We start from the raw sequence: 25,610 nt of genomic DNA, 5'->3' as shown, positions 1-25,610 counted from the left end.
TGTTTCATATGTTTTTGGCGTTTCGCATGTACTTCCAAAGCCTTGAACCCAAGTGATCCATAGTCAATATTATCATGACAGCACGTGCACAAAACCTTTCCGGGACAAGCGATTTTCCGAATAAAATCACCGAACAAAGTCGTAACTTCCTTCTTCCCAACATTATCAGTGATTTCCCTTTCCATCCAGTCCCATCGAAACTTATTTTTGACATGTTTATCAATTTATTTTACTCGTAAAGCGCCCAATCTCTCGAGAACCGACATCGTTTACATATGGAAAATGGCGGTAATAACCATTATGAAAGATGACGTTATTAACGTCATCATTCATAACAGATGTCCTGATTGGTCACAAGGAGCATATCGACCAATCAACTACGGCGTAATATAAACTACATCTCGAATTATGATTTAGGGTCGGAAAAAAAAACGGAAAAACGGGAGATCTTTTTTTTTTTTTCCCCGAGATTAAAAAAGACGGAATTCCGACTTTAGACGGAAAAATCACATGCCTGATTGTGGGAAAGCGGACGTGAGAACAGGCTGTCCCCACTCAGGTCCGCATTGAGCTGGAGGGGGCGTGGCCTCCAGCTCCGGCTGAATACCGGGAGTTTGTCGGGAGAAAATTTCTGCCGGGAGGTTATCGGGAGAGGCGCTGAATACCGGGAGTCTCCCGCTAAAAACGGGAGGGTTGGCAAGTATGACCATCATTTATGTGAGTTCAAACCCCGACCGAGTCATACCAAAGACTATAAAAATGGGACCCATTACCTCTCTGTTTGGCACTCAGCATCAAGGCTTGGAATTAATAAATTAATAAATCAACAAAAATTATTCCCGGGCGCGGCCACCGCTGCTGCCCACTGCTCCCTTCACCTCCCAGGGGGTGATCAAGGGTGATGGGTCAAACGCAGAGAATAACTTCGCCACACCTAGTGTGTATGTGACAATCGTTGGTACTTTAACTTTAACTTAACATAGCTGTAAACCTGGCTTCACCCAAGGAAGGCACACATGACATGATGATATGTCATGTCACTATATACAGCACACATACTGCTATACACACTCCTAACCAGGCGTTTTTTTTCTCTCAAGGAATTGTGAAATAAAATCATGTCTTCAGTGAAGCCCAGAACACTCTACGCATTTCCCCAGTTTTAGTTCACCACATGACCGTTGCTGGAGAAATACTAAACAGAAACACATTCACGCCCTACTGGATATTGAAGCACCTCAACAGTTTACAAAATGGGTTATTTAAAAATCAATTAAAACGCATCAGCAATTACAACATATCTTATGTGGTAATGTCACGTCAACTAACAGAACACAGAAGTCATTCAGTATCATTCAAAACATCCATTTGTCCCCCTCCAGACCTACAGGGGGCAGAGAAACACAACAGCCGCATCACAATTCACCAAACTTCCTGTCAGGTGGCAGGGACGGCCATTCTGCCTACAGACCAGCATGTGGGCTTGGAGAACAAAGAAGGAAAAGCCTGTTCGTAAAAGCAAAACAAAAGCTTAGAACAAAGCAAGCAACTAGAAAAAAAAAAAACCAAAGAGACTCCTCAGTTCCTGGTCACGCGCAACTGGTAGGAAATGAACTTGGATGATATAGCTCTTAATTTGGTTGATGCTCTGTTTGAAATGTTTGGTTTGAGCTACAAGCTATGTTCTTTGTGTTTATCTGAACTTTGAGTGTCTCTATCAATTTGAAGTATTAACAAAGGCAAAGTGGATGCTTTATGTTTGGCTTATGCTTATGTTTTGACACTCAGTTAAGTTGCTTATTTACTTTTTACTTAGTTACTTAAGCCGTATATTTACTGGTACATGTATGTGAATAATGAACTTAGTTAAACTTAAAGCAATGTTGTGATGACCTGTTTATTAGTTTAAACTCAAAATATTGCAATGGTTTTCTTTGTTTAGGGTTATCAACCTAATCACCCTCTAATTAACCCTACAATAAACTGGAAGGGAAAAAAGGAGAAGATTTGAGTTGTTCTTGCATTCCAAGGACCAAGGTCCTTTTCAAGTTGGGGCAAAGAACTGGGGAAATTAAACACAACTTGACAGTTGATAACCACACAACTTAAGAGTTGATAACACAACTTGACAGGTACTGTCAAAATTAAAATGGCAAAAAACATTAAAAGTGAAAAAATTAAATATTTGAACTCACTATTCGACGTCGTATAAGCCAGTGGTACCCTTCGTCGTCAACTATGCCCGAACTGCTAAAGCCAGTGGTACCCCTCGTCATAGGCTGCGCCAGAATATGACATCGTCTCACAAGATGTAGTTCCTCTTTAAATATCCTCCTTGAATATGGCCTTGCAAATATATCGCTGCGTTTGATGGGTTAATAATGGTGTTTAGTTGAAGATGTCCGATCATTCACATTTGAAATGATCATGATCATTTAGAACACACGAATGAAGTGCATACTTAGTCAACAGCCATACATGTCACACTCAGGGTGGCCGTATGAACAACGCCAACATTGTCATAAACCTGTGCCATATAGTGAAACCACACTAAACAGCAATGACTAACACATTTCGGGAGAATATTTGCATTGCAACACAACATAAGCACAACAGAACAAATTCCCAGAATTTCCTGCAGCTCCAACTCTTCCGGGACGCTACAATATATCTGCCACCTAATCAACATTGTGTTCTCCTTCTCTGCTATCGCGGTCTGGCTACGGCGCAACACTTCCTGCTTCCTGCTAAATTGAAACTTGTGAATGGATACTCACTTTGCAATGACAAGTGAGTATCCAATCACAGTCTCGTTAACATCAGGCTACTTAGATAGGCTACTGTCAACAACTTGTGATCTGATTGGCTATCGCAACTGTCTCTCAACTCTTTGTGTTCTCAAATTCATCCCCTAACGGTCCCGGTGAGTTTCTAATCACAGGACACCGCGTAAATGTCACGTTTAACGTGGGGCCAGCTAGAAGGCCTTACTGACAACAACTCGTGATCTGATTGGCTATCGCAACTGTCTATCAACTGTATGTGCCCGTTCGCTTACAGTGCACAGACGCCTGCATTGTTGACTCTGAAGGCCTCCGGCAGATTTGGCACAGCATGGCAACATAAGCTAGCTGAATTCTGATTGGATACAAACTAGAACTACAAACAACAGCACTGGAAGGAGCATAATATGACATGAAGAGAATAGGAATACGTTTAGATATTTAGGGAAATTAAATAAAAAAATAATTGTATCTTTAATTATTTAGGGTTAGGGTTACGGTGGTGTGCCGTCAGGGCACGGACCCCAAATATAAAGACCAGGCATTGAATTTGTTGATAGTTACGATATAGGTGGGAATACAGCAAAATACAGCATTCAGAAAGGCACAAATAACGTGTTTTTTTACGAATGCTAATTTCCGACAAATGCTATAAAACATTATTGTATTCGAAAACCAAAAAAACTAATAAAAAAGCTGCGTTTCCTCATGAGACCGCAGTGCAAGATGTGCCCAGATGTGTGTGTGAGTGACATTCAGGAGTCAGAGGTGCGGGGGGAGAGAAAAAGGTGACTAACACAGGCTGTTCCACAAAGCAAGAAAGAAGGCTTGGCTGAGCGTAAAAAGACTTAACTGCATCACTATTTTTGTTGAATAGATTTTTGTTCCATAACTGGGTTCTGGAGGCAGTTTATAACTTTCAGGAGGTAGAGTTTGTTCGCATTCAATGCAAAACAGACTTATCCAAATAAACAGTGGGAGAAATTATTTGCCTTGACCTGATGCCCTACTCAGCAGTGGAGAATACAACTTTTCACTTGCTCCTCAATGTGGTTGCAACAAAACATCAACCAATATTGCATATCCATAATTATTATAATGGATGATTAAACAATACTTACACTACAATTTCAATCATAAGTGTGACATATAAAAACTGAATCCTAATGCCTATTTTGAATTCCACTCGAGTACAAATACTTTCCCCCCCTCAACATATACAAATACCAACAGCTTTGCACACTCCTAAGTTATTATAATACAACATTTTCAAAACAGGTTACAAAACCTCATTTAGGTTGCTGACATATGACATATACACACAGCGAGTAAGCATGGAGATGGCCTAAAAACGTAAATCACCTAAAAAATGTATTAAAATAAAAATTAAGAAAAGATTTATCAGCTGATAAATGCTTTAAAATGTAATATCGGAAATTATCGGTATCGTTTTTTTGTTGGGTTTTTTTTGTTTTGTTTTTTAATTAAAGGCCTACTGAAACCCACTACTACCGACCACGCAGTCTGATAGTTTATATATCAATGATGAAATCTTAACATTGCAACACATGCCAATACGGCCGGGTTAACTTATGAAGTGCAATTTTAAATTTCCCGCTAAACTTCCGGTTGAAAACGTTTATGTATGATGACGTATGTGCGTGACATCAATCGTTGAAACGGAAGTATGCGGACACATTGAATCCAATACAAAAAGCTCTGTTTTCATCTCAAAATTCCACAGTATTCTGGACATCTGTGTTGGTGAATCTTTTGCAATTTGTTTAATGAACAATGGAGACTGCAAAGAAGAAAGCTGTAGGTGCGATCGGTGTATTAGCGGCGGACTACAGCAACACAACCAGGAGGACTTTGAGATGGATAACAGACGCGCTAGCCGCCGCCCTCACCTTGACTTCCTCCGTCTTCGGGCCGCCGACCACATCTGTGATCGGGTGAAGTCCTTCGTCGCTCCGTCGATCGCTGGAACGCAGATGAGGGCTGGCTGGCGTAGGTGGATAGCTAATGTTTTTAGCATAGCTCTGTGAGGTCTGGTGGCTAAGTTAGCTTCAATGGCGTCGTTAGCAACAGCATTGTTAAGCTTCGCCAAGCTGGAAAGCATTAACCGTGTATTTACAAGTCCATGGTTTAATAGTATTGTTGATTTTCTGTCTATCCTTCCAGTCAGGAGTTTATTTCTTTTGTTTCTATCTGCAGTTAAGCCCGATGCTATTACGTTAGCTCTGTAGCTAAATAGCTTCGCCGATGTATTGTAGTGGACATAAAAGTCACTGTGAATGTCCATTTCGCGTTCTCGACTCTCATTTTCAAGAGGATATAGTATCCGAGGTGGTTTAAAATACAAATCCATGATCCACAATAGAAAAAGGAGAGAGTGTGAAATCCAATGAGCCAGCTTGTACCTAAGTTACGGTCAGAGCGAGAAAAGATACGTCCTGCACTGCACTCTAGTCCTTCACTCTAACGTTCCTCATCCACAAATCTTTCATCCTCGCTCAAATTAATGGGGTAATCGTCGCTTTCTCGGTCCGAATCGCTCTCGCTCCATTGAAAACAATGGGGAAATGTGAGGAGCCTTTCAACCTTTGACGTCACGCTACTTCCGGTACAGGCAAGGCTTTATTTTATCAGCGACCAAAAGTTGCAACTTTATCGTCGATGTTCTCTACTAAATCCTTTCAGCAAAAATATGGCAATATCGCAAAATGATCAAGTATGACACATAGAATGGATCTGCTATCCCCGTTTAAATTTTAAAAATTCATTTCAGTAGGCCTTTAAATCAACATAAAAAACACTAGATACACTTACAATTAGTGCACCAACCCAAAAAACCTCCCTGCCCCATTTACACTCATTCACACTCATTCACACAAAAAGGGTTGTTTATTTCTGTTATTAATATTCTGGTTCCTACATTATATATCAATATATATCAATACAGTCTGCAAGGGATACAGTCCGTAAGCACGCATGATTGTGCATGCTGCTGGTCCACTAATAGTATTAACCTTTAACAGTTAATTTTACTCATTTTCATTAATTACTAGTTTCTATGTAACTGTTTTTATATTGTTTTACTTTCTTTTTTATTCAAGAAAATGTTTTTAATTTATCTTATTTTATATATATTTTTTAAAAGGACCTTATCTTCACCATACCTGGTTGTCCAAATTAGGCATAATAATGTGTTAATTCCACGACTGTACATATCGGTATCGGTTGATATCGGTATCGGTAATTAAGAGTTGGACAATATCGGAATATCGGATATCGGCAAAAAAAGCCATTATCGGACATCCCTAGTTCTTACTTATATCTGTCAGTAAACTCGCCATGAAAGTGCTAAAACATACCGGTGTAGTGAGTTTACATTATTCACCCAAGGAACTTTAGTTATTAGAGAGATCCGGTCGGACGGTTTTTCAGGGACACATTTCCGGCGGATGAGGAGATGCTGCTCCGTTACTGATTGAAGTAAAGTCTGAATGTCATTAAAACAGTTAGCTCTATCTTTTGACACTTCTTCCACTCCCGTCCTTGCACGCTACACCGCTACAACAAAGATGACGGAGAAACTACGCTGTCGAAGGTGAGCCACGTAAATAAGACCGGCCACAAAACGGCGCATCCTGAAGCGACTGTCAGAAAGCGACTTGAAGATGATCTGTAAAACATAATCTATGCAACATGTTGACCAAAGAACCACCATTACAAAAAAATAATAACAATATGACTTCTTTAATGCGCCCTATAATCCGGTGCGCCTTATAGATGAAAAAATATCGAAAATAGACCATTCTTCGGCAGTGCGCCTTATGATCCGATGCGCTCTATGGTCCAGAAAATACGATATATAGTCAACTTTGTTTCAGTCTTGTGTCTGCTGGGTTGTCGTTCTGTCACTCTCTCTAACACACACACACACGTACAGGCCCACACCAACTACAGTTGTAGTGTAACTACCATGAAAACATAGTAACTAAATCAATCAAAAGTTGCTCACCAGCTACTCAGTAGTTGAGTAGTTTTTTAATTGAATACTTATACAGTTGACTACTTTTTATTTAAGTCATAGTATGCTAAAGCAGGGGTCGGCAACCCAAAATGTTAAAAGAGCCATATTGGACCAAAAATAAAAATAAAATATCTGTCTGGAGCCGCAAAAAATTAAAAGCCTTATATAACAAGTTATATTGAAGGCAACACATGATGTAAGTGTCTATATTAGCTATCAAAGGCTGACGCAAATCTTTGTTGACATAAATGTTGTATTTTAATTTTTGTTCTACACATTTTTGCAACATTTGGAAATCATTAGTAAAATGGAGGCTTCTCACAGGATGAGATAACTCCTGGAAATTACTGTCTCAGAATGGCCTAAGGCAGTGGTCCCCAACCACCGTGCCGCGGCCCGGTACCGGTCCGTAGACCAATTGGTACCGGGCCGTGGCCGCACAAGAAATAAATATATACATATTTTTTTTTTTTTTTTTTTTTTATTAAATCAAGATAAAAAACACAATATATACATTATATATCAATATAAATCAATACAGTCTGCAGGGATACAGTCCGTAAGCACACATGATTGTATTTCTTTATGACAAAAAAAAAAATTTTTTTTTTTTTTTACTATCCCCCCTCCCCCGGTCCGTGGGACAAATTTTCAAGCGTTGACCGGTCCCCAGCTACAAAAAGGTTGGGGACCACTGGCCTAAGGTATAGATGTGTGTGTCCAAGTTTAAGGAAACGACAGGCTGTCTTCTTCTAATGGATTTATTACAATCTTTGCAAGCTGGGTAATGTTTGCTGTGGTCTGGAACAACATGGCACACAACTATGAGAAATGCAGCCAATATTACATACAGATAATGTTTAATGAGACATGCAAATATAAATTAAATACGTAGAGGACATAAGTAAAGGAAATTAAATGAGCTCAAATATACCTACAAACGAGGCATAATGATGCAATATGTACATACAGATAGCCTAAATAGCATGTTAGCATCGATTAGCTTGCAGTCATGGATTGACAAAATATGCCTCCAGCAAATCAATAAAATCAACAAAACTCACCTTTTGTAAATTCACGCACAGCATAAAACGTTTGGTGGACAAAATGAGACGAAGGAGTGGCATAAAACACGTCTTTCTGTGGCATCATCTGAGAAAGTTTTACATGTAAACAAACTACGATGAGTTGAAGGGTCGCTGAAATTAGGACAAAACGGTGCTTGCCAAATACTCTCATCAGTGAAGCATGTATAACATAAACAGTGGGATTTCTAACAATTACGAAGGTTTGTGTCATGTTTGTTCTCCAACAGAAAATATATTGAATCTATTTTTTTTTTTCTTCATCTTTTTCCATTCTCATACATATCTGAAAGAGGTCCAGGGAGCCACTAGGGCGGCTCTAGAGCCGTGGGTTGCTGACCCCCGTGCTAAAGTAAAGATACTGTTAGTTAACAACAATTTTTGGCTTATTTTTACCCACTTTCGCTTATAAAACATGAAATTATCTGGCGTTGGCTGCCTTTTTGTCAAAGACAAAAACAGCCATATATATATTTTTATATGTGCACCATGATTTAATTGCAACTGAAGTTTCATCACAGACTTGTAAATTGGAGTCGTAAGTGGGAGTGTTTTTCCTTTCATGATGATTTTAGGAGTCATCCCATCAGAACAATGCAGAGACACCACTGGAATCCCGCTGCGAGTAATCTATTCAGGAGAGTGGTCATAGAGCACGAGAGATAAGTGATACATCTCCTGGGAGAACACAAAATGACTCGAATCACAGCACTGCCAAATGATTTATTTCATTTGCCGATGCTTTTAACTCTCTCTCCCCTGAAAGACATTGGTGTTCTCACACACCCGCTAACTGGATGATCGCCATTGAGCGATTCTAAATCTTATTATCAGTGAAGTGTGTTTTGCATCGTATCCGTGTCTCTACATACGTAGGCTCATGTACACAACTGTTTTATCTTCAAGGAAACAAAGAATAATGCGAAACATTGCATAATGCACTCCAGTGTATTATGTTTATGGAACATCTGTTTACGTATGGCTCTGAACGTGTAACAATGATGTGGATTACCAGATACTGTACCTCCTACAGCAGTGTTTTTCAACCTTTTTTGAGCCGAAGCGCATTTTTTTCATTGAAAAAATCCGGAGGCACACTACTAGCAGAAATCATTGAAAAATGAAACTCAGTTGACAGTAAAAAAGTCGTTGTCGCAATTGTTGGATATGACTTTAAACCATAACCAAGCATGCATCAATATAGCTCTTGTCTCAAAGTAGGTGTACTTTCACGACCTGTCACATCACGCCATGACTTATTGAGTTTTTTGCTGTTTTCCTGTGTGTAGTGTTTTAGTTCTTGTCTTGCGCTCCTATTTTGGTGTCTTTTCCTGTTTTGTTGGCATTTTCCTATAGTAGTTTCATGTCTTCCTTAAACGCTATTCCCGGCATCTGCTTTGTTTTAGCAATCAAGACTATTTAAGTTGTTGCTATCCTTCTTTGTGGGGACATTGTTGATTGTCATGTCATGTTCGGATGTACTTTGTGGACCAGTGGCGTGCAGTCACTAGAGGCAGGGGAGGCGGGGCCTCACCTGCCATCATGGAAAGAAAAAAAAAAAGAAAAAGAAAAAAAATTAATTAAATTGTTATATGTATCCAGTGATTATACTAAAGTTATTTTCCATTTAACTTCACCAGTTTTAGATTATTTTTATTTTTATTTTCACATTTGCCGTTCAAATACTAAAAAGAGACGGTGCGGTGATCAGCAGCCAGTTGAGGCACTTGTTAGCTGTTAGCTGAGGTATATAATGTACAGTGTATTTTGTCAACAACTGTATGTGTGTAACGTATTTTTAGTGCTGAGCGATCATAAATCTGCTGCGGAGACACACTGTGTGAGGCTCGTATCATAACCCCGCCTCCTGGTGCCAAGCACCTCCGCCGCAGAATGCACTGCCCGACGGGAGCACCGCGGCCACACCAACCAAAGCCCACACCCAAACCCTCCACGTGCAAGACCGAATCCACCCAAAAAAGGTCACTTAACAAGAAGCCAAAAAGTGCAAAAACAACAATGCTCGCGCTGCAGGAGCCGCGAACGACCGCAGGGACACAACATTAGGTACACCTGCACTGCAGGTTCATATGTTTTTAAATTTGACTGTGATGCTGCAGTCGTGCCTCACCAGACATTAACCTCACCGCACGCCACTGTTGTGGACGCCGTCTGCTCCACACGCTGTAAGTCTTTGCCGTCGTCCAGCATTCTGTGTTTGTTTATTTTGTAGCCAGTTCAGTTTTAGTTTCGTTCTGAATAGCCTTCCCCTTTTCTTAGGGGCGCTCACCTTTTGTTTATTTTTGGTTTAAGCATTAGATATCGTTTCACCTGCGCGCTGCCTCCCGCTGTCGTCTGCATATTGTGATCATGACAAACCATCGTCGTCTCACACGACGTGTTTTCGACATCTACAAAGCAATTAGCTACCGGCTGCCACCTACTGATATGGAAGAGTATTACACGGTTACTCTGCCGAGCTCTAGACAGCACTGACACTCAACAACGGCAAATTATTTGCAGACTAAAATTACTTGTTTGCAAAAAATATTTTTACTCCAAATAGGGGAAATTACATAATCTCCCAAGGCACACCAGACTGTATCTCATGGCACACTAGTGTGCCGTGGCACAGTGGTTGAAAAACACTGTCCTACAGAACGTGCCACTTGCATCAATTCTACCACCACTCATCTCCATCCCCTAATGCATCATCCATGTTGCTGCTTCTTGATCATAACATTTTATTAGAACGTATCAAAACATGTATTGGTATGTCAGACTTAGCCTTGTCTTGGTTTAACTCCTATCTTACTGACAGGATGCAGTGCGTCTCCCATAACAATGTGACCTCGGAGTATGTTAAGGTAACGTGCGGAGTTTCACAGGGTTCGGTTCTTGGCTCTGCTCTCTTCAGTATCTACATGCTGCCGCTAGGTGACATCATACGCAAATACGGTGTTAGCTTTCACTGTTATGCTGATGACACCCAACTCTACATGCCCCTAAAGCAGACCAACACACAAGATTGTAGTCAAACAATGGATGTCCACTAACTTTTTGCAACTCAACGCTAAAAAAACGAAAATGCTGATTATCGGTCCTGCTAGACACCAGCACCTATTTAATAAAACCACCTTAACGTTTGACAACCAAACAATTACACAAAGCAACTTGGTAAAGAATCTGGGTATTATCTTCGACCTAACTCTCTCGTTTGAGTCACACATTAAGAGTGTTACTAAAACAGCCTTCTTTCATCTCCAAAATATCGCTAAAATGTGTTCCATTTTGTCCACCACCGACGCTGAGATCATTATTCATGCGTTCGTTACGTCTCGTCTCGATTACTGTAACGTATTATTTCCCTATGTCTAGCTTTAAAAGATTACAGTTAGTACAAAATGCGGCTTCTAGACTTTTTAGGTTATACTACTTATGTATAAAATACTAAACGGTCTAGCTCCATCCTATCTTGCTGATTGTATTGTACCATATGTCCCGGCAAGAAATCTGTGTTCTAAGAACTCCGGCTTATTAGTGATTCCCAGAGCCCAAAAAAAGTCTGCGGGCTATAGAGCGTTTTCTATTCGGGCTCCAGTACTCTGGAATGCCCTCCCGGTAACAGTTAGAGATGCTACCTCAGTAGAAGCATTTAAAGGCCTACTGAAACCCACTACTACCGACCACGCAGTCTGATAGTTTATATATTATTGATGAAATCTTAACATTGCAACACATGCCAATACGGCCGGGTTAACTTAAAAAGTGCAATTTTAAACTTCCCAGGAAACTTCCGCTTGAAAACGTCGCGGTATGATGACGTATGCGCGTGACGTCACGAGGTCAAGGGAAGTGTTTGGACCCAATTCAAATACCTCTGTTTTCTTCGACAAAATTCCACAGTATTCTGGACATCTGTGTTGGTGAATCTTTTGCAATTTGTTTAATGGACAATGGAGACTGCAAATAAGAAAGTTGTAGGTGCGATCAGTGGAGCGGCGGACTACAGCAACACCAACACCAGGAGGTTGTGTTGTGTTTTGAGCAGGATAGCAGACGCACTACGGTGAGTATAGCTTTGGCTTCCAAACATTTGATCGCTTGCCCGTACGTGCGTGTCGATATGTGCATGTCACGTACGTAACTTTGGGGAAATATATGTTTCTTGCCGACTCTGATGGCGGCCGGGGTGTCGTCAAAAGCGTACAACGCCCGCCGCCGCATCTAAGTTAGCTTCTATTTTTTTAGCTTCGCCAAGCTGAAAAATATTAACCGTGTATTTACATGTTCATGGTTTAATAGTATTGTTGATCTTCTGTCTATCCTTCCAGTCAGGGTTTTTTTTTATTTAGTTTCTAACTGCATTTGAGACTGATGCTATCACGTTGGCTACGTAGCTAGGTTAGCTTCTATTTTTTTAGCTTCGCCAAGCTGAAAAATATTAACCATGTATTTACATGTTCAGTCACTGTGAATGTCCATTTCGCGTTCTCGACTCTCATTTTCAAGAGGATATAGTATCTGAGGTGGTTTAAAATACAAATCTGTGATCCACAATAGAAAAAGGAGAGAGTGTGGAATCCAATGAGCCAGCTTGTACCTAAGTTACGGTCAGAGCGAAAAAAGATACGTCCATCACTGCCTCTCAAGTCCTTCACTGTAACGTTCCTCATCTACGAATCTTTCATCCTCGCTCAAATTAATGGGGTAATTGTCACTTTCTCAGTCCGAATCTCTCTCGCTCAATTGTAAACAAAGGAAAATTGTGAGGAATACTACCTCCTCTGACATCACGCTACTTCCGGTACAGGCAAGGCTTTTTTTTATCAGCGAGCAAAAGTTGCGAACTTTATCGTCGATTTTCTCTACTAAATCCTTTCAGCAAAAATATGGCAATATCTCGAAATGATCAAGTATGACACATAGAATGGATCTGCTATTCCCGTTTAAATAAAAAAAATTCATTTCAGTAGGCCTTTAAGTCCCATCTTAAAACTCATTTGTATATTCTAGCCTTTAAATAGATCCCCCTTTTAGAACACTACAGACTGATTCCAGGCAGGAAATCCTTTAGTCGGCTTAATTACATGTGTGTCTTTGTCCATAGAACGCATACAGAACAATGAACAATCCTGTGTCTTTCTTACTTCCTCATGACAAAGCAGGATTGTAGAAGCACTGTGCACCTTGCATTGTCCATAGTGATTGCATTTATTTGCTTTGTTGTTGTTTTTTTCAAGGAAACTATCAAAATATCACTCGAGTATTAGAGTTTTTTGCAAGGAAAATATCAAAATGTCAGTTTCAAGTTTAGTAACAGTAGACTGCATTGAGAACTGCACTTTAAAGAATTCAGTAACGTTTTGGTACCTGAAAACAACCCCAACTCCCTCTGCAGCCCTGCCGTCATTCCCTTACCAACTGCCTGGAGAAGATAAAGGTGTGGATGAAACACAACTTTCTGCAACTGAACAGTTCCAAAAGAGAAGCCATTCTAGTCGGCACCCCACACCAGACCCAGTCATCCACCATCACCAGCATCACCTTCTCCACAACCTTCACCTCTCAACCTCAGTCACTAACCTGGGTGTTAGTATGGACCCTCACCTGACCTTTGAGGCTCACATAAAACAACTGTGCAAGACCTCCTTCTACCAACTTAGGAACATTTCAAAACTCCGCCCGTCACTCACTCTCTCTGATGCCAAGAGGCTCGTCCACGCCTTTGTCTCATCCAGGCTCGACTACTGCAACTCACTTCTTGTCGGGATCCCCAGCAAGAACATCCAGAGGCTGCAGTACATACAAACCCCGTTTCCATATGAGTTGGGAAATTGTGTTAGATGTAAATATAAACGGAATACAATGATTTGCAAATCATTTTCAACCCATATTCAGTTGAATATGCTACAAAGACAACATATTTGATGTTCAAACTGATAAACTTTTTTTTTTTGCAAATAATCATTAACTTTAGAATTTGATGCCAGCAACACGTGACAAAGAAGTTGGGAAAGGTGGCAATAAATACTGATAAAGTTGAGGAATGCTCATCAAAGACTTATTTGGAACATCCCACAGGTGAACAGGCAAATTGGGAACAGGTGGGTGCCATGATTGGGTATAAAAGTAGATACCATGAAATGCTCAGTCATTCACAAACAAGGATGGGGCGAGGGTCACCACTTTGTCAACAAATGTGTGAGCAAATTGTTGAACAGTTTAAGAAAAACCTTTCTCAACCAGCTATTGCAAGGAATTTAAGGATTTCACCATCTCCGGTCCGTAATATCATCAAAGGGTTCAGAGAATCTGGAGAAATCACTGCAGGTAAGCAGGTAAGCAGCTAAGCCCGTGACCTTCGATCCCTCAGGCTGTACTGCATCAACAAGCGACATCAGTGTGTAAAGGATATCACCACATGGGCTCAGGAACACTTCAGAAACCCACTGTCAGTAACTACAGTTGGTCGCTACATCTGCAAGTTAAAACTCTCCTATGCAAGGCGAAAACCGTTTATCAACAACACCCAGAAACGCCGTTGGCTTCGCTGGGCCTGAGCTCATCTAAGATGGACTGATACAAAGTGGAAAAGTCTTCTGTGGTGTGACGAGTCCACATTTCAAATTGTTTTTGGAAACTGTGGACGTCGTGTCCTCCGGACCAAAGAGGAAAATAACCATCCGGATTGTTATAGGCGCAAAGTTGAAAAGCCAGCATGTGTGATGGTATGGGGGTGTATTAGTGCCCAAGACATGGGTAACTTACACATCTGTGAAGGCGCCATTAATGCTGAAAGGTACATACAGGTTTTGGAGCAACATATGTTGCCATCCAAGCAACGTTACCATGGACACCCCTGCTTATTTCAGCAAGACAATGTCAAGCCAAGTGTTACATCAACGTGGCTTCATAGTAAAAGAGTGCGGGTACTAGACTGGCCTGCCTGTAGTCCAGACCTGTCTCCCATTGAAAATGTGTGGTGCATTATGAAGCCTAAAATACCAAAACGGAGACCCCCGGACTGTTGAACAACTTAAGCTGTACATCAAGCAAGAATGGGAAAGAATTCCACCTGAGAAGCTTCAAAAATGTGTCTCCTCAGTTCCCAAATGTTTACTGAGTGTTGTTAAAAGGAGAGGCCATGTAACACAGTGGTGAACATGCCCTTTCCCAACTACTTTGGCACGTGTTGCAGCCATGAAATTCTAAGTTAATTATTATTTGCAAAAAAAAAATGAAGTTTATGAGTTTGAACATCAAATATCTTGTCTTTGTAGTGCATTCAATTAAATATGGGTTGAAAAGGATTTGCAAATCATTGTATTCCGTTTATATTTACATCTAACACAATTTCCCAACTCATATGGAAACGGGGTTTGTACAAAATAGTGCTGCTAGGATCCTGATGAGAGTGCGGAAATACGACCACATCCCACCGGTTCTAAAATCCCTTCACTGGCTTCCTGTTCCCGTGTCTGGACAGAAGCTGATATATGCTGGGAAGATTCTTCAAGATGACACGCAAATTAAGGACTATAAAATTGATGAGAATTAGCCACACATTCTGCAAAAATTGCAAAATTGATAATATTGCAAAAATTAAAAAATACATTTAAAAAAAGTGGAATGAGGTGAAATCTAACAAGAAAAAGTTGCAATGTTGACACAAAGCTGCCATGCAGGCTGTTTTTTTTCTTTTGTCTTTGTTTATTTTTCTTTTTTTTTGCCATTGCTAAAAAAAAAAAAAAAGACTAAAAATCTATGTTATAATGAATTATTACTTAAAAAAATATCACTTTAAAATGTTTCATGTGGAAAAAATATTGCATATATTGTGTGGTTGCCATAAAAAAACATCAAAGTTTTATTTGACAAAAGAGCATAATACAAACAAAATAATAGTTCAAACGTAAAATCGACAGATATATCTGAAGTTGATCTCGTATTTTAAGTGTTAAAAGTTTTTTAAAAAACTAATAAAAATGTATCACTTTGAGTGGGGGACCTTTTGGATCCCAAATATATTTATTAGGATTTTATTTAACATTTCACTGTGATTATTTAAAAATATTAAAGAATTAAAATCAATGGTGTCCTGCATTATTGATCGTTTAGGGCTCTAATTACTAAATACTGCTTATTTCAGTTTTACTATAAAAAACAAAGTTGTCTTTGACAGAAAAGGCTTTTTTTTTTTTTCTTTACTTTTTATCAACCTGAAGTTCAATCAATCAATCAATCAATGTTTATTTATATAGCCCTAAATCACAAGTGTCTCAAAGGGCTGCACAAGCCACAACGACATCCTCGGTACAGAGCCCACATACGGGCAAGGAAAAACTCACCCCAGTGGGACGTCGGTGAATGACTATGAGAAACCTTGGAGAGGACCGCATATGTGGGTAACCCCCCCCCCCCCCCCCCCCCCTCTAGCGGGGACCGAAAGCAATGGATGTCGAGTGGGTCTGACATAATATTGTGAAATTGTGAAAGTCCAGTCCACAGTGGATCCAACACATCAGCGAGAGTCCAGTCCATAGTGGGGCCAGCGGGAAACCGTCCCGAGCGGAGATGGGTCAGCAGCGCAGAGATGTCCCCAACCGATGTACAGGCTAGTGGACAGCCAGCACTTCATCCAAGTTGATTATAGAGATTTACTGTAAGCGTTAAATAAAAAAATAATAATAATTTGACTTATTTTTTACATTTTAATGACTAAGACCCTTTATAGTCCCCGGGAGCCCTAAATGTTAAAAAAAAAAATCCATATATTTTGTTAAGGTTTGAAAATGAAAAATATCAAAATGGCCCCCGCATGCTTAAATTTTTCCGTGTACGGTCCTCAGTGGAAAAAGTTTGGACACCCCTGTTCTAGACAATTCAAAATAATACATATAAGAGCCGTAATTTTAATACATTCAAGTGATATTTTTGCCTAAGGTTATCTTACTGGCAGAATCTCTTATTCACACCTATGGGAAATTTAAAGCCTCCAACAAAACTAACATGCATGTTTTTGTAATGTGGGAGGAAGCCAGAGTACCAGGAGAAAACCCACGCAGGCACAGAGAGATCATGCAAACAGAGTCCGTGATGTATTTGAACCCAGAACCTCCTGACTGTGACTCTGTGCTAACCAATATTGCAATTACAATTCTTAAGGTTTATACTGTCCATTTGGACACAACTGTATAGAAATAACAATCACAGCAACTTAACTAAATCAGAAGATCTTTTAAATATGTCCAAAGAGCTGAGCAAAAAATTGTTTTACCTTAGTTTGGTATCAAAGCCTTATCAACTTCAGGGAATTCAAGTATAGCAATTAGGAACCAATAAAAAGGACATGTATGTCAAGTAGTGAAATGTTCAAATGTTGATGCAACTACTTTGGAACTTACTCTGTAAAATTTACAGTAGTAACTATGGTTCTATGGTATACCGCAGGGCTATTCAACTACATAATTAATAGGGCCACAGTTTCAAGAGCCCAAGGTCTAAGGCAGAAGTCGGCAACCCAAAATGTTGAAAGAGCCATATTGGACCAAAAATACAAAACTAAATTCTGTCTGGAGCCGCAAAAAAATAAAAGCCTTTCGTCAGTGTTATAATGAAGACAACGCATGATGTAGGTGTCTATATTAGCCTACTATCAAAGGCTGACGCAAATCTTAATTGACAGAAATATTTAAATGTAATATTTATTCTACACATTTTTACAACATTGGAAAACATTAGTAAAACTTCTCAGAGGGTGAGATAACTCCTGTAAATGACTGTCTTAGAATGGCCAAAGGTATAGATGTGTGTGTCCAAGTTAAAGGAAACGGCAGGCTGTCTTCTTCTAATGGATTTATTACAATCTTTGCAAGCTAGGTAATGTTTGCTGTGGTCTGGAACAACATGGCACACAAACAACTATCAGAAATGCAGCCAATATTACATACAGACAATGTGTCATGAGACATGCAAAAATAAATTAAAAACACAGAGGACATAAGTAAAGGAAATTAAATGAGCTCAACTATACATACAAACGAGGCATAATGATGCAATATGTACACACGGCTAGCCTAAATAGCATGTTAGCATCGATTACCTTGCTGTCATGCACCGACCAAATATGCCTGATTAACACTACAACCAGTCAATAATATCAACAAAGCTCACCTTTGTGCATTCACGCACAGTATAAAACATTTGGTGGACAAAATGAGACAAAGAAGGAGTGGCATAAAACACGTCTTTCTGTGGCAACGTCGGAGAAAGCTGTACATGTAAACAAACTACGATGAGTTGAAGGATCACTGAAATTAGTAGGACAAAACTGTGCCGGACATCAAAATTTGAATGTTTCCTTAGAAAAGTGCCTCCGCAGGTTATATTCTTTTGAGACTGCGTTTACTTATTTACAAAGTAAACGCATCAGCTTTCACACTGCACTGTCAATTAATTCATTATTCTGCCCACGCTACTCATTTCCAGTGTGTGCAGATAGCTAAGTTTTGTTGATGATCCTTCTTTTTGAATGATTTGTCTTCCTCAGTTTTATTTCTTTATACGTCTTCCTTTATTTAGGTTTGTAAGACTGAAAATATAAACATTACAAAGTGTAACGTCCATTGTGTATTTTAAACAAATGATGTCCATTGTGTATGTTACTTAAATAAAATAGAAGGTTCAGTGTTAATACACACAGAAAACATTGCGCACATGCGGTTTAACACAATTAAACCTAAAGTGTAGCTTTATCACCCTCCGCTGGTCAAATTTAGCACTACATTTATTTAACCAGTTTTGATCGCCAGATTTGAACAGCCAAAAACAACACAACTACAAATACAAAATACATCACAAAGTCAGCAGTTTCCGTACATTCATACTTTGTTGTCCAGTCACTGTTAAGTCAGATTTTCAGATGTATTTTTTTTTTTTCAGGGTCTATAGTGCCATCTTCTTCTACTCACCCACTGCTGCTTCACGTATGATTCGCTGTTTCCCCCTGCTGGGTGGCGGCAGTATTGCATTGATCAGCAACCACGTTTTGATTAGTTTCATCAAGCCTATTTGGGTGTTGTTCGGCGGGCCAAATTAAAAGCTTTGGCGGGCTGGATGTGGCTTTCACCTCAGTCGCCAAGACTCAAAAAAAGTCTTTAAGACACAAACAAGTCTCCAATAACACCGGAAGAAGTCGCTAGATTTGTCGCTAGTAGCTGTTGACCAAAAAAAGTAAATGGGTTATACTTGTATAGCGCTTTTCTACCTTCAAGGTACTCAAAGCGCTTTGACACTATTTCCACATTCACCCATTCACACATACATTCACACACTGATGGCGGGAGCTGCCATGCAAGGTCCTATCCACGACCCATCAGGAGCAAGGGTGTGGTGTCTTGCTCAAGGACACAACGGACGTGACGAGGTTGGTAGAAGGTGGGGATCAAACCAGGAACCCTCAGGTTGCTGGCACGGCCACTCTCCCAACCGCACCACGCCGTCCAAAGTAACCAAGAGGATTGGAAAGTCGCCAGATTCAGCGACAAGTTGCCGAGTTGGCAACACTGCCCATTGTACGAGAACGTTGTGAAATAAAGAAAGACAAACTGGGAATCTGTCTGAGCCGCCATCACTTTGGATATTCCAATATTGACGGAGGACACAGCACGGAGACGGTCTGCAGTGTTGACGTTACGTACCTTGCAGGTAATTATTTGGTGACTCTCGCCTTGGTTTTTAAAGATAAACTGTCTACTGATTGACAGTCTTGCGTGACACCCGGACCAGGTATCTATGTCTATTTTTGTCCAGTTATGTAAACAACGTAACAAGCCTGTGACTCTTTGCATGGACAAGCCTGGCTCTCGTGTTCTTATGAAGACACAAAACGTCAGCTGATCTATAGTTTGGTGCGATAACCGGTGTTTACATTCCATTCCCCTTCAAATTCGCAACTGAATCTTATTGATTGAGGGGACTGTAGCTAGAATCGCCGAACCAGCCACTTCTCAAATCGGATATCCGGTCGCATCGGCTTATCGTTAACATCTCTACTTGTCAATCAATCAAACTTTATTATAAAGCGTTTTTCATACATAAAAAATGCAACGCAAAGAGCTTTACGGAGTTAAAAACATACCCCGGTGACCCGTATCCCCCAATATCACATACGTACGCACGGACCATATGCAACTATATGGACAAATGATTGCATGGCTGAGTACAGAGGACACATGTGAGTAAACACTATCACAGGACGGCGTATCGTGGTTGGGAGAGTAGCCATGCCAGCAACCTGAGGATTCCTGGTTCGATCCCCACCTTCTACCAACCTCGTCACGTTTGTTGTGTCCTTGAGCAAGGTCACTTCACTCTTGCTCCTGATGGGTCGTGGTTAGGGCCTTGAATGGCAGCTCCCGCCATCAGTGTGTGAATGAGTGAATGTGGAAATAGTGTCAAAGCGCTTTGAATACCTTGAAGGTAGAAAAGCGCTATACAAATACAACCCATTTATTTATTTATTTATTTACAGGAGCCATCTGCACCAGGAAGTCACCAGCCATGGCCACCAGGACGCTGACACAGAGCGCCCCCACAAGCACGGCCGATAACCCCTGAGGCAGTTGGCTCATCTGAGGAACGTTGGAAAAAAATCAAAAATAAAACTTGTAAAATAGTAAGTACCGTGAGTAGAGATAAAGAATAAAATACAAGTAAGACATATGAAGATTAATACAAAAAATCAAATTAATGTACAGTAAATAAATAAATAAATAGAGCTAAATAAAATCTTGCATAACTAATCGGATCAAAGTAAAATACAAATGACTTCAATAAAATAATTAATATCCGGTAAAAGCCAAATCAAAAAGGTGGGTCTTAAGCCTGCTCTTAAGTGACTTGTAAGTCACTGTTTCATGTACTTAATTGAAAAATTTAGCAATATTGCTACATAGTAGGGCTCCAAGGCGCTCACTAAGTCTGCTAATATTGGTAGGAACCACAAAAAAAAAACTCGGTTTTTGTGTTGACGGAGGTAGTTTGTTGCTCTGTGCTCTTTGAAATCAATGCACCCAGAAAATAAGTTAAATGACTAAGTACTCTTAATATTATGTTATCATCAATGTGCCTATTCCTACATTGCATATATACAAAACGCAAAACCCGTGAATTTGGCACATTGTGTAATTTGTAAATAAAAACAGAATACAATGATTTGCAAATCCTTTTCAACTTATATTGAATTGAATAGACTACAAAGACAATATATTTAATGTTCAAACTGTGAAACTTATTTTTTTTTGTTGGCACAGGGGCATTTTTACCACTGTGTTAGATGGCCTTTCTTTTTAACAACACTCTAAATGTTTGGGAACTGAGGAGACTAATTTTTTAAGCTTTTCAGGTGGAATTCTTTCCCATTCTTGCTTGATGTACAGCTTAAGTTGTTTAACAGTCCGGGGGGTATTTTAGGCTTCATATTGCGCCACACATTTTCAATGGGAGACAGGTCTGGACTACAGGCAGGCCAGTCTAGTACCCGCACTCTTTTACTACGAAGCCACAATGTTGTAACACGTGGCTTGGCATTGTCTTGCTGAAATAAGCAGGGGCGTCCATGATAAAGTTGCATGTATGGCAACATATGTTGCTCCAAAACCTGTATGTACTTTTCAGCATTGAAGGTGCCTTCACAGATGTGTAAGTTACCTATTCCTTGGGCACTAATACACTACCATACCATCATAGATGGCTTTTGAACTTTGCGCCTATAGCAATCCAGATGGTTCTTTTCCTCTTTAGTCCGGAGGACACAACGTTCACAGTTTCCAAAAACAATTTGAAATGTGGACTCGTCACACCACAGAACACTTTTACACTTTGCATCAGTCCATCTTAGATGACCTCGGGCCCAGCAAAGCTGTCAGAAAAATTGTATTTAAATTATCAAAAAACTTTCCATTGTGAGTTTCCATTGAACATACAAGAAGCTGTCTTTGTGGCACCAAGCCAAACGCTCGGAAGATTCCGCTGTGTACGATGGAATCAGACGGGAGGGGTCATCCATTGTCCTCCAAAACCTGCCAAAGCTGAATCCACGACAAGCCCAAGCCCGAGGGATCTTCTTCTTTCGTCTTCTAATGTGACCGAAAACAAGGACTGTTTACATACTACCCATTCCTGTTGAGACAGGTGTTGTTGCGTAAACATTGAACATCTAAATAAAAGAGAGGACGAAAACCTTCTTCGTCAGAGCGTGGTGCAGGACTGTACAGAAAGTACAGTGGCCATGTCTCTCCTCAATATTGAGTCCAAATTTTATTCTGTCTCTGTTTGATTCCTTGTCTTTTGTCTTGTTTAATAGATGTCATCAGTGTTTGAACCTAACATCTAATTGGTCCTTCGAGCCGGATGCAATACGTTTTGACGATTCCAGCTGGAGTGAGTGAAACCAGAGGAAAGGCCACCAACTCCTGATTGAGGAAGCTGTTTTCTTCATTTTGGCTGGAATTTGAAAAGCTGACGGAAATCCGAGGACAAGAGGAAGGAACGCAGAGAGCAGTGAGTACGTTTCAATTGACAGAGAAAGGAACGTCTAGGGTGTCGGAGTCCCACAATACAATTTGAAATATCCGTGAACTATTACAAACCCTGTAAATCCTAGGCTCTAACAGGTAAATAGGCCAAATAATTAGAGGGGTGTCGGAGTCCGAAGTCCGTGAGTATTAAAATTTAAAATAAAAACTGAATTAAAATAAAAACTGAAGAGGCCAAAATACTGAAGGGTGTCGGAGTCCCAGAATATCCGTGAACCATAAACAAACATACTGGAGGGTGTCGGAGTCCCACAATAAATATTGAAATATCCGTGAACTAATATCCTGAGGACGACGGCGTCCAACACAGACCTAAAATGGTCTATTCAGAAAAAAAAAGAAAATGAATTTTTGTCCGTAAAAAACAATAACCTGGAGGGTGTCGGAGCGCTACATGTATGAAACATTGAACATTTTCCGAATACCATAACACTGAAAAGTATGCATCAACGTCAGAGTGTATTTGGGAGTAATCGCCATTAGGGTATCACTCCATATTAAAGTTGTGAGAAGTAGGTGGGTTATTGTGGAAGCTTGTAGGCAAGACACCTCCACTGGGGAACCAACTCCAGTAGAAGCGACGTGTACCACTGTAATAATTTAAACCACTATCTTACAACAAAGAGAAAAGTAATCCTTATAAGTTCGGCTCTGTAGGGGACGACAGATTACTCCAAATTTATAAAATGGGAAAAGGGACAAGTAAACCAAAGGTTAGTCCAAAAGATGAGTTAAAATGTAAAGACTGGAAAGCAGTAGAAATAACAAACCCAGATTTACTGAAATTTATCGATGACTGGATTTCAAAACATAAATTTACCGGTTGTCTCAAAGTAGGTGATGTATTAAATTTGCGAAAATCAATAATAGAAGAATGCGGAAGTAACAGAAAAAAGCTAGCCAGAATGGGGTGGCATCACACGAGGAGCTGGATGAGAATGGCTCAAAATAGAGAAGATGGAGAAAGACAGGAAAAAAGGGAAGAAAAGGGAGAAAGTGAAAGAAAAGAAAGAGAAGAGGAAAAAGAAAGGGCTAAGAGAGAAAAAGTTTATGTTTCATAGAGCTAAAGTTATAGGCTCAGTTAGGAGAAGAAATAGGCAAATTGTAAGAGGAGGTAGTGAAGATAAGTCAAATGAGGAAGAAGTACAGAAGGACATACTAAATTATGAGGACTTAAGTAAACAAACAGCAAGTAAATCAGAGATAATAATAATAAATAAAGGGTAAAGAAATAAAAATTTAGTGTGACACCGTAGCATGTAAAGTTAAAGAAGTTAAAGTGCCAATGATTAACACACACACACTAGGTGTGGCGAAATTATTCTCTGCATTTGACCCATGATCACCCGCTGGGAGGTGAGGGGAGCATGTAGAGAATAAAATGACTGTGCTAGGTTTAGCAATAGTATCAGATTATGAAGGAGGAATGAAAAATAGAAAAATAGATGGTAAAATTGAGATTGAGTGTGGAGAGAGACAGAGAGAGAGAGAAAAATAAAATAACAGAAAACTCAAAGTGCTAAAGTGAGAGTAAAGTAAAAATACATGAAGAAATGGGAAAAAAAAAAATCAATAATAAGAATTAATGCTAAATGGAATAAACTAATGCTTACGACAGAGATAATGGGGGGTATTGAAATAAGAGATGAAGAAAAGGTAGACTGAAGATATGCATGTATGTTTGGATATTTAAAGAGCGCTTTTATATATACAAATATATATGTGTATAATTAAATAATGGAATAAATAAAAACCCAGATTAATAACTATAATAAGAGTTGAGATATATAGTATGATAAAATGAATTTATTAGGAAAGAAGAGAGAAAAAAGAAAATAAATCTCTTCAAGTGTTGCTGACCTTTGCCCTTAAGAGTGCACTCACGCACCCACACACCACCTTGTGTGTTGTGTGTGTGTGTGTGTGTGTGTGTGTGTGTGTGTGTGTGTGTGTGTGTGTGTGTGTGTGTGTGTGTGTGTGTGTGTGTGTGTGTGTGTGTGTGTGTGTGTGTGTGTGTGTGTGTGTGTGTGTGTGTGTGTGTGTGTGTGTGTGTGTGTGTGTGTGTGTGTGTGTGTGGTGAATTGGGGGAGGTGTGAAAATGAATGTATTACATGTGAGTTTAAAGTAAAAAGTAGGTTTAACTTTGAAGTGTAGTATAACATTCTTAGGTTGGATTATGTTTCAGACATTTGTAGTATACCATATATCTGAGTGTTGAGCTAAGATAAAATGATGACATAACATAGAATAAATAAGGAGGTATGGCAATCAGGAAAACTATCAGCTAGCGATAGACAACTGTTTGCTTTGAATATTGGTGAATAATAATTGCAAATAAGAAATATAAACAATGGGAAGAATGTAAATTCAGAGTGTAAAAGTATAGATTAAGTGGTGTATAGACAGTTAAGTGAGTTTAAAACGTTACTTAAAAAATACATAAAGTAAGATGTATAACATTTGAATTAGGAGAAAAATAACATTAGCGTTATTACATAATCTACATAGTGAAAGACACAAAATAAGCAAAATAAAAGTCCAATTATGCAAAAGAGAAGTAAAGGATCTAGGACGTTCTCTAAACAGAGATGGATGCACTATTGTGGAAAATAGAAAAACTAAGTACGACAAGTACAAAAACCACAAACAAAGAAGCAAATTAGGTAATTTTTAGGATTAACCAATCATTGTAGAAGTTGGATACCAAATTATGATGAAATAGTAACTCCTTTAAGTAAATTAATGAACAAATGTAATCATCTGTAGAGTGGAATTCAGAAGCTAAAGCAGCATTCTGTGAAATAAAAATAGAACAGAATGTGCGATTGTTACAGTAACGAAAATTTTGAAAGCTATCAAATGACCATCAAATTGCTGAATGCAAGCGGCAGAACTAGAAGCATTAATAGAAGCATGTAAAGTAATGAAAGATCAAAAGGTCACAATATATATAAATATAGCCAAAATATAGGAATGATAAAGTTTAATTCGTATAAAAAAGAGAGAGAAAAAGAAAGAATAGAAGCAGTACAGCTACCAGCTAAAATAGCAATATGCAAATGTGCAGCACACACCAAAGGAACAGACACAGTATCAATAGGAA

The 25,610-nt window shown here is 39.5% G+C and overlaps 1 protein-coding gene and 1 long non-coding RNA gene across 3 annotated transcripts in view; one reads left to right on the top strand and one right to left on the bottom strand.

Moving 5' to 3' along the window:
- The window catches only part of LOC133639360 (tetraspanin-4-like), a 467,820-nt gene that overhangs the window by 407,010 nt on the left and 35,200 nt on the right, over positions 1–25,610 (bottom strand). The window contains exon 1 of one of the 2 annotated variants that reach the window (XM_062032637.1): positions 13,604–13,622. The exons of the other annotated variant lie outside the window; for it this stretch is intronic. The gene's annotated coding sequence lies outside the window, so the exon portion shown is untranslated. Of the gene's footprint in view, positions 1–13,603; positions 13,623–25,610 lie in introns of those variants that run through there. 2 annotated transcript variants of the gene reach the window in all.
- On the top strand, positions 1,403–24,343 carry LOC133639380 (uncharacterized). Its single transcript, XR_009823783.1, has 3 exons — positions 1,403–1,602; positions 20,443–20,586; positions 22,276–24,343. It is a non-coding gene; the product is annotated as an uncharacterized LOC133639380 (long non-coding RNA).

Source organism: Entelurus aequoreus, linkage group LG02 (assembly GCF_033978785.1).
Source record: "Entelurus aequoreus isolate RoL-2023_Sb linkage group LG02, RoL_Eaeq_v1.1, whole genome shotgun sequence".
NCBI classification, from domain to species: domain Eukaryota; kingdom Metazoa; phylum Chordata; class Actinopteri; order Syngnathiformes; family Syngnathidae; genus Entelurus; species Entelurus aequoreus.
This window is presented reverse-complemented; position numbering and strand designations above follow the sequence as displayed.